The 16368-nt window shown below is 44.2% G+C and overlaps 1 pseudogene; it reads right to left on the bottom strand.

Moving 5' to 3' along the window:
• Positions 1 to 810: 810 nt before the first annotated feature.
• LOC119361183 lies at positions 811 to 16065 on the bottom strand (annotated as a pseudogene).
• Positions 16066 to 16368: the final 303 nt, after the last annotated feature.

The following is a 16368-nucleotide window of genomic DNA, read 5'->3' as shown; positions in this document are numbered from 1 at the left end:
CTGAAGGTCGGCGATTTGAGAATCTTTGACAGTTAAGTCAGCCTGCAAAAGACAGATCATAAATTGGTGAAACTTTTTCAAAGTCCCAAGAACATAACAAGTTTTGCACTTGGCACTTGGGGGCTAATGTGGATTGCTTCTTTTAACTGATATTTTAAGTCCCAAGGTTCATTACAAGTATTAATCTTGGCACTTGGGGGCTAATGCCTATTTGATCAGATAAATCAGGCGTAAAGGAATTCAACAAGGATAAGCATTACAACAAGAAGTACCGGTTCATCTTGAAGAGATAAACCGGCCCTTGGGGGCTACACAGTTGAAAATTTTCTTATCAAAAGTCCCGGTTCATCTTGAAGAGATAAACCGGCCCTTGGGGGCTACACTGGAGTTGATATAAAGCACAAGGAAGAAAGATTTATGGCATATTTGAACAGGAATTACCTAATAGCGCTCTTTCATCAAGTTGATTAAACCGGCCTCATAATCATGGCTTGTATATAGGCGGTTTAAGTATCCAGAGTGGAGATCTTGAGCATTGAGGTGAGCATAGCTGGATAGATCCGTCTTCCACTTGCCTTTATCCATGGCAAAGAACTCTTCCTTGGCATTGTGCTTTGATAAAGCGACAGGATTTCCTTGAGCAGTGTGACCAAACCCAGTGATCACAACGTCATCCGTGGTGTCAACAGTCTTTGGTGGGCTTGACGGTTTATCAGAAGCTTTGGCCGGACTTGGTGGATCAACAGTTGGGCTTGGCGGATCAGCAAGATGGCTGGTTGGATTACTTTCTGTCGGATCAACAAAAGTGTCCTAACCCTGCGGAACCGGGTCATCTAGAGCAATATCAGCATTCTGATCAACAGCTTTTGAGGTCCTTTTCGGTTCAGCAGTCGGATTATCATCAGTTGGAGTAACCAGCTTGGATCTTTTGCTAAGCCTGGCTTTCGCACTAAAAAGAACAAGATACATAGATCAGTGCAGTAAACCGGAGCAAGACATAAAAATAAAGTCTACTATGCTTACCTAGGAACGGTCTTGAGTGGAGGCATCTGTGTGGTTGATGAATCGCCAGAGGATGAATTGGAATTTCCCTGATAATTCAAATCAGACGGATTAAGAGGGTATCGGAAGCAACCCTCCTTGGGATAAGATGTATTAGAAGTACAACAGACCTCTGGACGGTGTTTTCGAACCGGGGTATCCGGTAAACCGGAGGAAGTAACTTGTTGGCCACTATGTCGGGTTATGCGACGAGCTTCATGTTGCTATGTCTTCAATGAAAAGTGTGGATCCAAATGAGCAAGAGGATGTGAATGTTTTACTTTCCGGACTGCGCAACAAAGTTTTTGTACTGGCACATGATCAGAATCGGAGGAAAGGGAAGTTACCTCTACATGGTCAGCGCTGCTGGCTTCTGCATCATCCTGATAATGATCATTGTCAATAAGGTGCACAAAAAATGTACCAAGGGAGTCAAGTTCTACCTCTGGTTCCGAGTCATCAACATCTTCGGGCGGATCAGAGGACTCGGCGGTTTTCTTCTTTGCTGGCCTCTTTGTGACATTGGTCTTATTACGAGGTGCTCTCACATGTTTGTCTTGTGGCTTTGCTGATTTGTCTTGAGTTTTTCTCTTCCAGAACGGATCATTGTCCTGCAAGGATAAAAAGAAGGCTATAGAAAGTGTTAAAAGGGGGACGGATTAAAGCAGAAAGATAAATTCTTACAACTCGCAGTTTGTTGGAGGCATAAAAGGGACGCAGCCCAGTCTTGCTGCACTCAGATATCGGTTCATCTAACATCTTTTTGACAGCCTCAGTGATCTCGTCATCAGTCAGTTGTATATCAATGTGCCGTTGAGGATCCTTGACATCCCCAGAATATTCACACATTAATCCGATGCGACGGCTTAAGGGCAAGATACTCCATGAAACCCAGCAACGGACAAGGTCCATACCGGTTAAACCGTTTGCCATAAGAGCCCGGAGCTTAGAAATCGGTGGTGCATATTTTGATCGTTCTCTGGCAGTAAGTCGTTGAGGAAGTGGATGTTCATTGCTGAGCCGGTGAGCACGGTAACCCGGCAGAGGATTTTCATCATCAGGAGTAGTGTTCTGGCAATAGAACCACGTCTAATTTCAATCCTTGGGGTGGCTGTGATGTTTGGCATGAGGAAAATTGACTTCTTCCTTTTTTTGAATCGACACCCTGCCAAGTTCAGTATTGGGGCCGTCGGTAAATTCAGTACGGCGATTCAAGTGGAAGAAGTCTCTGAAAAGTTCAACAGTCGGTTCTTCTTGCAGATAAACTTCACAGAACACTTGGAAATAGCAAATGTTGGACACAGAGTTCGGTCCAATGTCTTGAGGGTGGAGTTGGAAGCTGCCAAGTACATCACAGAATTTCTTTGATCCAGGAGGGCTAAACCCTCGGTCCAGATGCTGCATAAACACAACTACTTCTCCATCTTGAGGTTCACGAGGAATTTCAGTACCCGGGACTCTCCAATGAATGATCTCCTTCTTTGCTAAAGGGTTAGTCACAACATACCTAGTAAGTTGCTCTTCTGTAATTCGGGAGGGAACCCAATTGCAAGAGGAGAACGGCTTGGCCATTTTTATGACAAGCTGTAAAAGAAGTTCAAACGTCGGTTCACGATTCAAGACTGATATATGTAAACCAGCATCAGGACGGGGGAAGGAGTTTATCAGAGCATATGTGCATGTTCAGCTGGATACTGATGTTCAAGTAAAGTTGGCGGTTTAAGTGAGGGCTAATGGTACCTGGCGGATTGTGATTTTCTAAAGGTTAAACCGCCTATAGTGGTATAGAAGAAACAGATCTGAAAAATTTCTAAGTATTGCAGAAACAGGTTTCACAAGCTAAAGCTATAGTTATGGATTTAGTGCAGTTCAGGAAAAGGAAAAATATCAAAGCCCTAAAATGGTGACAGAAGAACAAAAAGGATCCAGATGGGATCTGTTCGCAGCCGAAAGGATGTTATGGTGAGAAAAAATAAGTTAAAGCTTCGACCGCATAGAGGAGATGTCAAGTTTGTCAAACTACAAGGGGACCGTAAGGTCGAAGCAACGAACGTGGACGAGCACTGATGAACACGGATGAACACCGAAACCCTAATGCAGATCTAGGGTTGAAGGAAGGAGGCTTACCGGATTCACAGGAATGGCGAAGAAGTGTCGCGGGTCTCTGGTACGTTCAGGTCGATGCAACGGCCAAGGGTGATGCAGTGCTTGAAGGTCGAGGGCGGCGGCGGAGCTTCAGGGTTTGAGCGTCGCGAGGAGGAAGAAGAGGCACGGAAGGGGAAAAGAAAAAGACCCCTAGGCCTATTTATAAGGCGAATGGATAAGTAGGCAAGCGCGGGAATCGAGGAGCCCAAAATGGAGAATGGGGCACAGCTGTCGCCTCGGTCTTCGGAGATCAATTAAAGGGAAATATTTATGAGTTTTTTACGCAGATGATGTCACGGTGGTTTACGGCGTTTTCAGAAGATGACGTCATGGTGGTTTACAAGGTCAACACGAAAATGTTCAAATCAGAATTTCTCTAAGTTGAAGAATGAGATGAACAGGTTCAAACCAATCTGGGGCCTAATGTTGGGGATATAACTACTGAGTGTAAACCGCCCAGGAGGGGCTGGATTATACTCACAAGGAGTCATCTGTATAGAAGCCCATGAAGATGAATATTATGGCGCTTTACTACAGAAGCTTAGAGGCCTAGAGCCCAATGGCGGATTAGGGCCCATGTATGTAAACCGACTTATGATGTGAACTTGTATTGTAAGTTAGGGAAAGGAAGAAACCGAGCCAGACTCTTGTATGAGCCGGCCTCGGGATTCTGTAAATCGGCCGGGCATCAACCTGTGTATATAAAGGGACGACCTAGCGGCGGTTCAGGGACAAGAAACAACAACTCGAGAGATAGGTAAAGCGGATTCGCTCCCTGCTCATCGAGATCAATCAATCCCACAACAACTGGATCGTAGGCTTTTACCTTCACCGCAAGGGGCCGAACTAGTATAAACTCCATGTGTCCTTTGTTCCGGTTTAACCCCTTCAAGCTAATCTCGTAGAGATGGCTCCACGACTAAGTCCTTTCGCTAGGACATCTGACGTGATAATTCCACGACACTTGCCAAACTTAGAGAAAGGTATACAATAGGTCTAGTACACAGCATAGCATACTTTATAGAACCTATGACTGAGTCGTAGGGAATGACTTTTCATTCTCTTTCTATTTTTGGCCATGGTCGGGTTTTGAGTCTTACTCAACTCCACACCTTGCAACACAGGTAAGAACTCCTTCTTTGACTGTTCCATTTTGAACTACTTAAAAATCTTATCAAGGTATGTACTCACTGAAAAATCTTATCAAGCGTCTTGATCTATCTCTATAGATCTTGATGCTCAATGTGTAAGCAGCTTCACCGAGGTCTTTCTTTGAAAAACTCTTATTCAAGTATCCTTTTATGCTATCCAGAATTTCTATATCATTTCCAATCAACAATATGTCATCTACATATAGTTTTAAAAATGCTACACAGCTCCCACTCACTTTCTTGTAAATACAGGCTTCTCCAAAAGTCTGTATAAAACCATATGCTTTGATCAACTCATCAAAGCATATATTCCAACTCTGAGATGCTTGCACCAGTCCATAGATAGATCATTGGAGCTTGCACACTTTGTTAGCACCTTTAGGATTGACAAAACCTTCTGGTTACATCATATACAACTCTTCTTTAATAAATCCATTAAGGAACGCAGTTTTGACATCCACATCCATTTGCCAGATTTCATCAAATGTGGCAATTGCTAACATGATTCGGACAGACTTAAGCATTAATTCGAGTGAGAAAATCTCATCGTATTCAATACCTTGAACTTGTCGAAAAACCTTTTGCGATAAGTCGAGCTTTGTAGATAGTAATACTACTATTAGCATCTGTCTTCCTCTTGAAGATCCATTTATTTTCTATGGCTTACCGATCATCAGGCAAGTCCACAAAAGTCCATACTTTGTTCTAATACATGGATTCCATCTCAGATTTCATGGCTTCAAACCATTTCACGAAATCTGGGCTCATTATCGCTTCCTCATAGTTCATAGGTTCATCATGGTCTAGTAACATGACTTCCAGAATAGGATTACCGTACCACTCTGGTGCGGACTGTACTTTGGAAGACCAACGAGGTTATGTAGTAACTTAATTTGAAGTTTCATGATCATTATCATTAGCTTCCTCACTAATTGGTGTAGGAATAACTAGAACTGATTTCTGTGATGAACAACTTTCCAATTTAGGAGAAGGTAGAATTACCTTATCAAGCTCTAGTTTCCTCCCACTCACTTCTTTCGAGAGAAACTCCTTCTCTAGAAAGGATCCATCTTAGAAATGAATATTTTGCCTTCGGATCTATGATAGAAGGTGTACCCAATAGGTTCCTTTGGGTATTCTATGAAGACGCACTTCTCCGATTTGGGTTCGAGCTTATCAGGTTCAAACTTTTTCACATAAGCATCGCAGCCCCAAACTTTAAGAAACGACAACTTTGGTTTCTTGCCAAACAACAGTTCATAAAGCGTCGTCTCAATGGATTTTGATGGTGCCCTATTTAAAGTGAATGCAACTGTCTCTAATGCATAACCCCAAAATGATAGTGGTAAATCGGTAAGATACATCATAGATCGCACCATAACCAATAAAGTGCGGTTACGATGTTCGGACACACCATTACGCTGTGGTGTTCCATGTGGCGTGAGCTATGAAACTATTCCACATTGTTTTATATGAAGGCCAAACTCGTAACTCAAATATTCTCCTCCACGATCAGATCATAGAAACTTTATTTTCTTGTTATGATGATTCTTCACTTCACTCTGAAATTCTTTGAACTTTTCAAATGTTTCAGACTTGTGTTACATTAAGTAGATATACCCATATCTGCTCAAACCATCTGTGATGGTCAGAAAATAACGATACTCGCCACGAGCATCAACACTCATTGGATCGCATACATCGGTATGTATTATTTCCAACAAGTCAGTAGCTCGTTCCATTGTTCCAGAGAACGGAGTTTTAGTCATCTTTCCCATAAGGCACGGTTCGCAAGCATCAAATGATTCATAATCAAGTGATTCCAAAAGTTCATCTTTATGGAGTTTCTTCATGCGCTTTACACCGATATGACCCAAACGGCAGTGCCACAAATAATTTGCACTATCATTATCAACTTCATCTTTTGGCATCAATATTATGAATATGTGTATTACCACGATCAAGATTCAATAAACCATCAACATAGGGAAGCATAGGGAAGCAACAACACGAGCTATTGATCTACAACATTATTTGCAAAATACTACCGGGACTAAGTTCATGATAAATTAAAGTTCAATTAATCATATTACTTCAGAATTCCCACTTAGATAGACAACCCTCTAATCATCTAAGTGATCACGTATCCAAATCAACTAAACCATGTCCGATCATCACATGAGATGGAGTAGTTTTCAATGGTGAACATCACTATGTTGATCATATCTACTATATGATTCACGCTCGACCTTTCGGTCTCCAGTGTTCCGAGGCCATATCTGCATATGCTAGGCTCGTCAAGTTTAACCCAAGTATTTCTGCGTGTGCAAAACTGGCTTGCACCCGTTGTAGGTGAACGTTGAGCTTATCACACCCGATCATCATGTGGTGTCTCGACACGACGAACTCTGGCAACGGTGCATACTCAGGGAGAACACTTATACATTGAAATTTAGTGAGAGATCATCTTATAAAGCTACCATCGAACTAAGCAAATTAAGATGTATAAAAGATAAACATCACATGCAATCAAAATATGTGGCATGATATGGCCATCATCATCTTGTGCATTTGATCTCCATCTCCAAAGCATCGTCATGATCTCCATCGTCACCGGCATGACACCATGATCTCCATCATCTTGATCTATATCAATGTGTCGTCACATGATCATCTCGCCAACTATTGCTCTTGCAACTATTGCTATCGCATAGTGATAAAGTAAAGCAATTATTTGGTGCTTGCATCTTATGCAATAAAGAGACAACCATAAGGCTTCTACCAGTTGCCGGTAACTTCAACAAAACATGATCGTCTCATAACAACTTACATCTCATCACGTCTTAACCATATCACATCACAACATGCCCTGCAAAAACAAGTTAGATGTCCTCTACTTTGTTGTTGCAAGTTTTACGCGGCTGCTACGGGTTGGGCAAGAATCATTCTTACCTACGCATCAAAACCACGACGATATTTCGTCAAGTTAGTGTTGTTTTAACGTTCTCAAGGACCGGGCGTAGCCACACTCGGTTCAACTAAAGTTCGAGAAACTGACACCCGCCAGCCACCTGTGTGCGAAGCACGTTGGTAGAACCAGTCTCGCGTAAGCGTACGCGTAATGTCGGTCCGGGCAGCTTCATCCAACAATACCGCCGAACCAAAGTATGACATGCTGGTAAGCAGTATGACTTGTATCACACACAACTCACTTGTGTTCTACTCGTGCATATAACATCTACGCATAAACCTGGCTCGAATACCACCGTTGGGGAACATAGTAATTTAAAAAAAATTCCTACGCACACGCAAGATCATGGTGATGCATAGCAATGAGCGGAGAGAGTGAGTCCACGTACCCTCGTAGACCGAACGCGGAAGCGTTAGCACAACCCGGTTGATGTAGTCGTACATCTTCACGATTTGACCGATCCAAGTACCGAACGTACGGCACCTCCGAGTTCAGCACACGTTCAGCTCGATGACCTCCCGTGAACTCCAATCCAGAAAAGCTTCACGGGAGAGTTCCGTCAGCACGACGGCTTGACGACGGTGATGATGTTGCTACCAATGCAGGGCTTCGCCTAAGCACCACTACGATATGAGCGAGGTGGAATATGGTGGAGGGGGCACCGCACACGGCTGGGAGAGATCAACAGATCAACTTGTGTGTCATGGGGTGCCCCTAGCCTTAGTATATAAAGCAGGAAAGGAGGGGAGGGGTCGGCCCTCTCTATGGCACGCCTTGGGGAGTCCTACTCCCACCGGGAGTAGGATTCCCCCTTCATGTAGTACGAGTAGGAGTCAAGGTAAGGGAAGAGAGAAGAGAAGGAAGGAGGGGGCGCCGCCCCTTCCCCTAGTCCAATTCAGACTAGGCCTTGGGGGCGCGTGACCTGCCTCTCTCTCTCTCCCTTAAAGCCCAATAAGGCCCATATACTCCCCGGCGAATTTCCATAACTCTCCGGTACTCCAATAAATACCCGAATCACTCGGAACCTTTTCGGTGTCCGAATATAGTCGTCCAATATATCGATCTTTACGTATCGACCATTTTGAGACTCCTCGTCATGTCCCCAATCTCATCCGAGACTCCAAACTACCTTCGGTACATCAAAACACACAACTCATGATATAAATCGTCACCGAATGTTAAGTGTGCGGACCCTACGGGTTCGACAACTATGTAGACATGACCGAGACACGTCTCCGGTCAATAACCAATAGCGGAACCTGGATGCTCATATTGGCTCCTACATATTCTACGAAGATGTTTATCGGTCAAACCACATAACAACATACATTATTACCTTTGTCATCGATATGTTACTTTCCCGAGATTCGATCGTCGGTATCTAAATACATAGCTCAATCTCGTTACCGGCAAGTCTCTTTACTCATTCCGTAATACATCATCCCGCAACTAACTCATTAGTCACATTGCTTGCAAAGCTTATACTGATGTGCATTACTGAGAGGGCCCAGAGATACCTCTCCGACAATCGGAGTGACAAATCATAATCTCGAAATACGCCAACTCAACAAGTACCTTCGGAGACACCTGTAGAGCACCTTTATAATCACCCAGTTACGTTGTGATGTTTGGTAGCACACAAAGTGTTCCTCCGGTAAACGGGAGTTGCATAATCTCATAGTCATAGGAACATGTATAAGTCATGAAGAAAGCAATAGCAAAATACTAAATGATCAAGTGCTAAGCTAACAGAATGGGTCAAGTCAATCACATCATTCTCCTAATGATGTGATCCCATTAATCAAATGAAAACTTATGTCTATGGTTAGGAAACTTAACCATCTTTGATTTAACGAGCTAGTCAAGTATAGGCATACTAGTGACACTATGTTTGTCTATGTATTCACACATGTACTAAGTTTCTGGTTAATACAATTCTAGAATGAATAATAAACATTTATCATGAAATAAGGAAATAAATAATAACTTTATTATTGCCTCTAGGGCATATTTCCTTCATTATCATCTTTGTTTATACACATGCAAAACCTGTCATCTCTCTGCTTTGTTTCAGGGTGATATGCCTGATGGCATGCACAAGTTTGCTGAAGGCTGTGAGGCAAACCCAACATATATTGCAGCAAAGAAGGCAAAACATCTTGAAGATAGCGAGACAACCCCAAAGTCTTGTCTTGATGCAGTGTTCAAGTTACTTGAGACTAGCAGTCAGACAAGCTCACAGGATTCGTTGTCTGAATCAGTTTGACTTTTTCAGTCCCAAGTTCTAGCAGAAAGGCATTCTGCAACTCAACTTCGACTTGAAGTCCTATCTCTAAGAGATATTGCGGAGAAGACCAATGAGAACCTCATCGCTAAACAGCTACACCTTGAAGCTATGCTCGACATGCTAGGCCGGTCTCACAGCCTTGCTCAGCAGCTTGTGCAGCAGTTCCCCCGCAAGGCTAATATTTCTTGAACTGTCTTGGAAGTGGTCTCGGTTCAGTATTATTTTGTTACGCTGCAATGGTGCCCAGTTTTTGTCATCTGCTTCTTCGTTGCACTTTATGATCACTGGTGGTGAACTTCAATGCCCAGTGGATGTAATATACCATAAATCCTTTATTGTATAGTGTAGGTTTATTCTTAGTTACTATGCCGTAATTTCTTTATTGTATAGAGTAGGTTTGTTCTTAATTCCTACTAGTTACTGCCATCATTCGCTATCTGAAAAATATCAGATGTAGTCGACCGGGCCGAAACATTTGCCTCTAACGGGTCTGGTTTTTAGCGGGCCACAATTGGGCCGGCCTTTCTTGGGCCCGAATGATTGGGGCCTTCACACTTTGCGCGCCTTTTGTGGACCCAGCACTTAGTTTGGCCCAGGTAGCGTTGGGCCATTAACAGGCTGAATATTGTACTGGCCTGTTACGGCCCAGATGAAACCATGGGCCTTTAGCAGGCTGAAATGCATGCTGGGCCTCAATTTTCACTAGTCGTCGACGGGCCTTCAGCAGGCTGAAATGTAGACCAGGCCTTTTTGGGCCCAGTTATATCACGGGCCGTTACCAGGCCGAAACATATCTCGGGCCTTAGTTGGCCCACTGATATCATGGGCCTTTAAGAGGCCAAAAGCTTAGTACATGCATCAACAGGGCGAATTATGCGACATGCCTTTAACAGGCCCAAAGTCATGTTGGGCTTAACTGTTGCCACCTTTATCACGGGCCGTTAGTGGGCCCGATGTCCTGTCGGACCATATATGGCCCATGGGCAGCACGGGCCATTCCCAGGCCGAAAGTCACACCGGGCTGAAATGGGCCCATGTCTACATCGGGCCTCTAACAGGCCAAAAGTCACTGGGCTGTAATTGGGCCCAAATATTCGGTGAATAATTAACAGGCCAGATCTGGCTTCGGGCCGTAAATGGGCCCAAATATTCGGCGAACAATTAACGGGCTAGATCTGGCTTTGGGTCGTAAATGGGCCTTTATTAAGCAGGTCGTTATTGGGCTGGCCCACTAGTACCTGAGTAAATACTACGGGCCTTTGACTGGGCCGGCCTTTTTAACCTATATGGGCCTCTGCTGGGCCCAGCCACGTGTCGACGTATCATAGGCATGTCTCCTCCAATGGACGAGCGACACCTGGCCCACTAACGAGCTAACAGATGTTCCCTCCGGCCAATCAGAATTTTACACGTGGAAATTTCGCATTGGTCCTGGTTGTTAACGGGTTATCGGATCCAAAACCGGACCCGATAGCTTAAGGGCGTTCCGTTACGGTGGATGCCACATGTCGGTCACCCTTGACGAAAGCACTTCTGTGACGCACGATTTATCGTCATGGAAGTGGACACTTCCGTGATGATAATTTTGGTAATGTCATGGAACACTTCTACGACAGCACAGGTATGACTATCTTGATTCTGTCATAAAATCATCATGGATGTACATGCATGACAAAAAACGCGACCTACTGTGACAAGCACGAATCATCACGGAAGTGTATTTTTTTTGTAGTGTTAATGGATCATTCTTGAGAGGTATGAAGTTGATGAAATTAGTGAGCACTACCTTCTCTCCCTACCTTCTTTTTTCTGTTTTTATTAGTTAAATACAATAAAATGCATTGCTTTGTCTGTTTTCTGCTTTTTCCGTGCAATGAAAAAATGACCCAAAATAAAAGTTCTCGGAATGGTCTGAAAACATGATACGATTTTTTTCTGAATATTTATGAATTTCTGGTGTAAATAATATCATAGGGAGGTGCACCAGGTGGGCACAACCCACCTGGGCGCGCCAGCACCCCTAGGCGCGCCCTGGTGGGTGATGCCCACCTAATGGGCCCCTCACTTACTTCTTCCTCCCACACCACTCCATTCACCTAGGAAACAAATCACCAACACACTCGCTCTCGTGTTCTTGCTCCCAAACCGTGGATTTCGATCTCCTTGCTCGAAGCTCTGTTTCCGAAACTGTTTCAGGGATTTGTTGCTTGGTATGTGACTCCTCCATGTGTCCAATTATTTTTTGTTTTAGTGGTTTATATTTAGAATAATTAGCTACTCTTGGTGGTGTTGTTGATGAGCTTGCATGTTGAATTCTTAGAGTTTTAAGTAGTTTGAATGCTTGGTATGGCCTCTATACATCCCTATGAGTAGTTGCGATCAATTTTGTGAAGTTTTGTTAATAAAGCAGTAAAACTGGAGGAGATACCTGTAGAGCATCTTTGTAATCACCCAGTTACGTTGTAACGTTTGAGAGTAGTAAAACAAGGAACATGTATTTGACATGAAGAAAGCAGTAGCAATAAAACTAAACGATCATTATGCTAAGCTAACGGATGGGTCTTGTCCATCACATCACTCTCCTAATGATGTGATCCCGTTCATCAAATGTCAACACATGTCTATGGCTAGGAAACTTAACCATCTCTGATTAATGAGCTAGTCACTACTAGAAAAACCCCTACTAATGGCGCACCTAATATGGCCATTAATGGCGCATCAGTGGTGCGCCATTACTAGCACGCCATTAGTAATTTTTACTAATGGCGCACCACTGGTGCGCCATTAGTATCTGGTATACTAATGGCGCACCTAGCAGTGCGCCATTAGTACACCATTCGGTGCTCCACTGATATTCCCTCTAGGTGCGCCACTAATAACCTTATAGGTGCGCCACTAGTAATAAAGGAAGGTGCGCCACTAATAAGGGCTTAAATGCGCCACTAGTAATGTATTTGGAAAACAAAAAAAATCCAATTTTACAGAAAACAACCTATAAGGAAAATAATTTAAAAACAAAAAATGAAATAGAATCATATTTTTTATTATAGTAAGAATATTACAATGTCTTTACAAGTATCCAATAAAAGGAAAATTGCAAGGAAATAAAAGAAAATCCTAAAATTAATCTTCTAGTAATCTTTTCTTCTTTTTCTTCACTTTATCCCTGCAAAATGTAACAAAATAAACAGAAATACAAACAAACTATTTATAACATGTCAATATTGTCATTTTTTATAACATGTCAATACTGTCTTTTCCAGAATTACATGGTGTGAATATTGTATGAGTAAGATTATAATGGAAATGAATTGCAGAGGACATATGAGGTTCAACACTAATCATCGACAAGATGGAAGCGCTATGTACTAATCTTCTAGTAATCATATTTTTTTGGGCCGATCGCCGTACCTTTTTCTCTTGCTCTTGTCTGACGAGGACGAGGTAGGGTTGCTGTGCCAGTTCCGCTTGCGTTGGTTGATGAACCAGTTGTTGATCTGCTTCAGCTGCAGCCCCGTCTCCTGCACTAGCCGCGCCTTGTCCTCCTCCTAGCAATACCCACCAGCGATGCTCATCAGTAGCACAACAAGAATTGCGTGTAAAATGGTGACAAAGTTGCTGGCGATGATGGTATATGCGGGATGTCTGTCACATACAGTTGGGTACGGCCATTTGGCGTGGGCTTGCCACCAAGCTTTCAGGGTAGACGCCGTGTCCCCTGGGAGCTTTCCGGCTCTTCGCTTCCGCAGTATCTCCTCCCTGATGTCCACAAGCTTTTCTCTATACCCCTGCAAAGTCAGGAAAATAATTTTGTTTACAGTTCAGTTTGGACACCAACATAGTGGCAGCTGACAGAATGGAAGGCAGCGAGTTTTACCTGTTTAAGCTCATGCTTCAGCTCTTGCCTCACGCGCTCGACCAAGGATCTGTCACCCTCGGTTAGCATTCCGAAGCCCATGCCATCTGACACATCATTCCCGTCAAACATGTTGCTCTCACTGTCGACCGGATTGTCTTCGTCATCGGACATAGTTGCCCCGGTGCCTTCACCAGGAGATGCCCCTATAGGAAGAATCAATATTAGCAAAACTCAGAACTGGCCAATCTCCAACTTATCCTGGTCACATTTATATTGCGTCTTGCCTTGGCAGGTACTTATTCTTGCTCTAGTTTTTTTTCAGTACAATATATAACTAAGCCTATCCAGGCTTAATCTTGCTCTATTTTTTTCTGACACAATTCTCATTATTATCTGAAGGCAAACTTCCATGTTCAAGCATATGCCTCTCATCGTAAACTGATTGATGATTACACATACAAACAGATTATGCAAAGTTCTATTGTCAACAAAAAAAAAGAAAAATCACTCCCTTTGGTTTTCACAGCGACACCAGTTTCCAGTGTGACTGGATATTGGCATGGTTTTCTCATAGGTGTGTGCCTCGTGATGCCTATAGGCAAAATGGTGGAAAATGTGACGTAGCAAAAGGAAATAAAAACAGTACTATATGCAGACAATCAATATCCATGAATTAAATTCAAGTAAAGTACAATTCCACTAGAAATTTTGTAGCCATGTTAGTTCAATTTGACGATGAAGCATTATTCAATATGCAACACTTTTTTTGCACTACACAAGGAGCTTCTTTTCCTATATGGATTATATGTCATTTTGACAAGCAACATAAAGTATCTGAAAGGGTAACCCTTGTGTGATGGTTCCCGATTATATAGTCCGTGACTGTTCTGTGTGGAAGCTAATTGCAGTAGACATATTAAGAGAGACTTTATCAGGACAGCTTAGCTAAGATTATGAACGCAAGGTACTGTTAGTTCAGTTGCATGGTTGGTGCAACACAAGGTTCATGAATAACAGCCACATACACCGAACTGAAATCTCAAAAGGTACAGCTTTGAAGCCAGGTCCAACAGCTCAAAGTCTGCAACTCTTGTAACTAATAATAATATATAAGAAGGAACCGGTACTACTATAAAGGTGGACCTAGTATCTCATAGGACCTACAAGGGTGTGAATTATGACCTATATTTTCTATCACGACGCGCAATAATATAGGAAAATGGCCAGTCATCGAGCTCTTTCTAGTTGAGTTGAAAAACAAAATATAAGACGTTTTTGCAGTTCTTATATTCTGGTACAAAGGTAGTATTTGTGTTATGTTTGTACTCGCTGGATGCAGAGAGCAGAAGCAATGGATCCCTTCTTTTAAAAAAGAATTCCCCTGTGGTTGAGATCCTATGAAACGGCGCCCCTCATGTAGCATGATACTTACTATGACTATCAACCTCTTAATAAGCATGTAGTGTAGAGATTGTAAAACCCTCTTCCTAGAGAATTTAAGAAGCACTTATCTTGCTGCTGAACTGATGAAGTTAAGATGATGTATGGTACCTGTAAGACTCTGCAGAGTTTGCTCGAGCTCCCAGCAGGCCATCACCGCCTCCATGGCGTGGACGCGCACATGCTGCTGGAGCTGTTCCTTGAAGGAACAGAGGAGCAGCACATAGTGTGTCTGCAACAAGGAAAACAGAACCTTTAGAACACATATATAGAGAAAAAGGCAGGTGGTCGATAATAACCTTTACACAAGGAGAATTGCCATTTCCAGGCAAAGGAAGGAGCCCTTGCTTGCCTAGCAAAGGGACACTTGTAGTTGTTTTTTGGGGTTTGCTTTTGTCTCTATCGCAGAGGTGAGGCGCTTGTGGTTGAGGAAACAAAGTTGCTCACAGCTAGAGCCTAGAGCACGCAGTAAATTATTTGGAGGTGGGATGGGTAGCAATCAAGGGATGAACTAGCATAATACTCATAGTTGAAGAAGCTAACTTTAACCAAATCCACCGGCGGAGGTTAGCGAGTGCTAATAATCCCATGTGAGCTCGTGCGCAACCAATCAAACATGTTGTGTGCGTTGGAAGAAAAAGGTAACCTGGCTTAGCCTGTTTGAAATCCCAATCTCAGTCCCAACACGAGCGGGGCAATTTCATCACCAAATCCCATCCAATCCCCGAACCACACACGCACGCACGCCGCGTCAATCTACTACACATAACATAGACCACGCGCGGGGCAGCCCGGCCCAGCCGGCGCGGGGCGTCCGTACGCGGCGTGAGCGTGAGGCGAGGAGGCCTGGTGGTGGTAGCAGCTCACCATGAAGAGGTCGAGCTCCTCGCCGCCGGCGGGCGCGGCGGCGGGGGGCACGCGCGGCGATCTGCGCGTCGATGCGGGGGAGCTGGTCGACGGGGGTGGCGACGCGGAGGCAGGCGACGTGCGCCTCCAGCAGCAGCAGCCTGCCCTGCACATAAAACGAACCAATGAGGGGACGGGAGAGGAGATGAAGAAGATGGCCTGCAGCCACACGCACCATGGTTGGGGTCGGAGATCCGTCACCGGAGATGGCCTGCAGCCGTCGTCTGTCGCCCGGAGGTTGAGGCGTCGTACCTCCATGGCTAGGCTAGGTTAGGGTTTCTGGCATCTCCGTCCTGGCTTCTGTCGGCCCTGGATGGATGGTCGCGGCTCAGGTCGACGACGGGACGACGCGCCGTGGATCTAGATCTGGGCGCTCCTCACCTCCCTGGAAGCTCGCCGGAGAAGGCCTTCCCTTCCCTCCCCTCCTCTCCTCTACTGGGAGAGAAGAGGAGAGAAGAGAAGAGAAGGTGAGGTGCGGCAGCGCTGCAGGGAGAGGAGGCCACCATGACCGGGCTCCTCCTGCTGCCATGGTCGCCATGGCATCGGGCTAGGGTCTCGGCCCGACCAG

This window comes from Triticum dicoccoides, chromosome 2B, assembly GCF_002162155.2.
Source record: "Triticum dicoccoides isolate Atlit2015 ecotype Zavitan chromosome 2B, WEW_v2.0, whole genome shotgun sequence".
Taxonomy (NCBI): domain Eukaryota; kingdom Viridiplantae; phylum Streptophyta; class Magnoliopsida; order Poales; family Poaceae; genus Triticum; species Triticum dicoccoides.
This window is presented reverse-complemented; position numbering and strand designations above follow the sequence as displayed.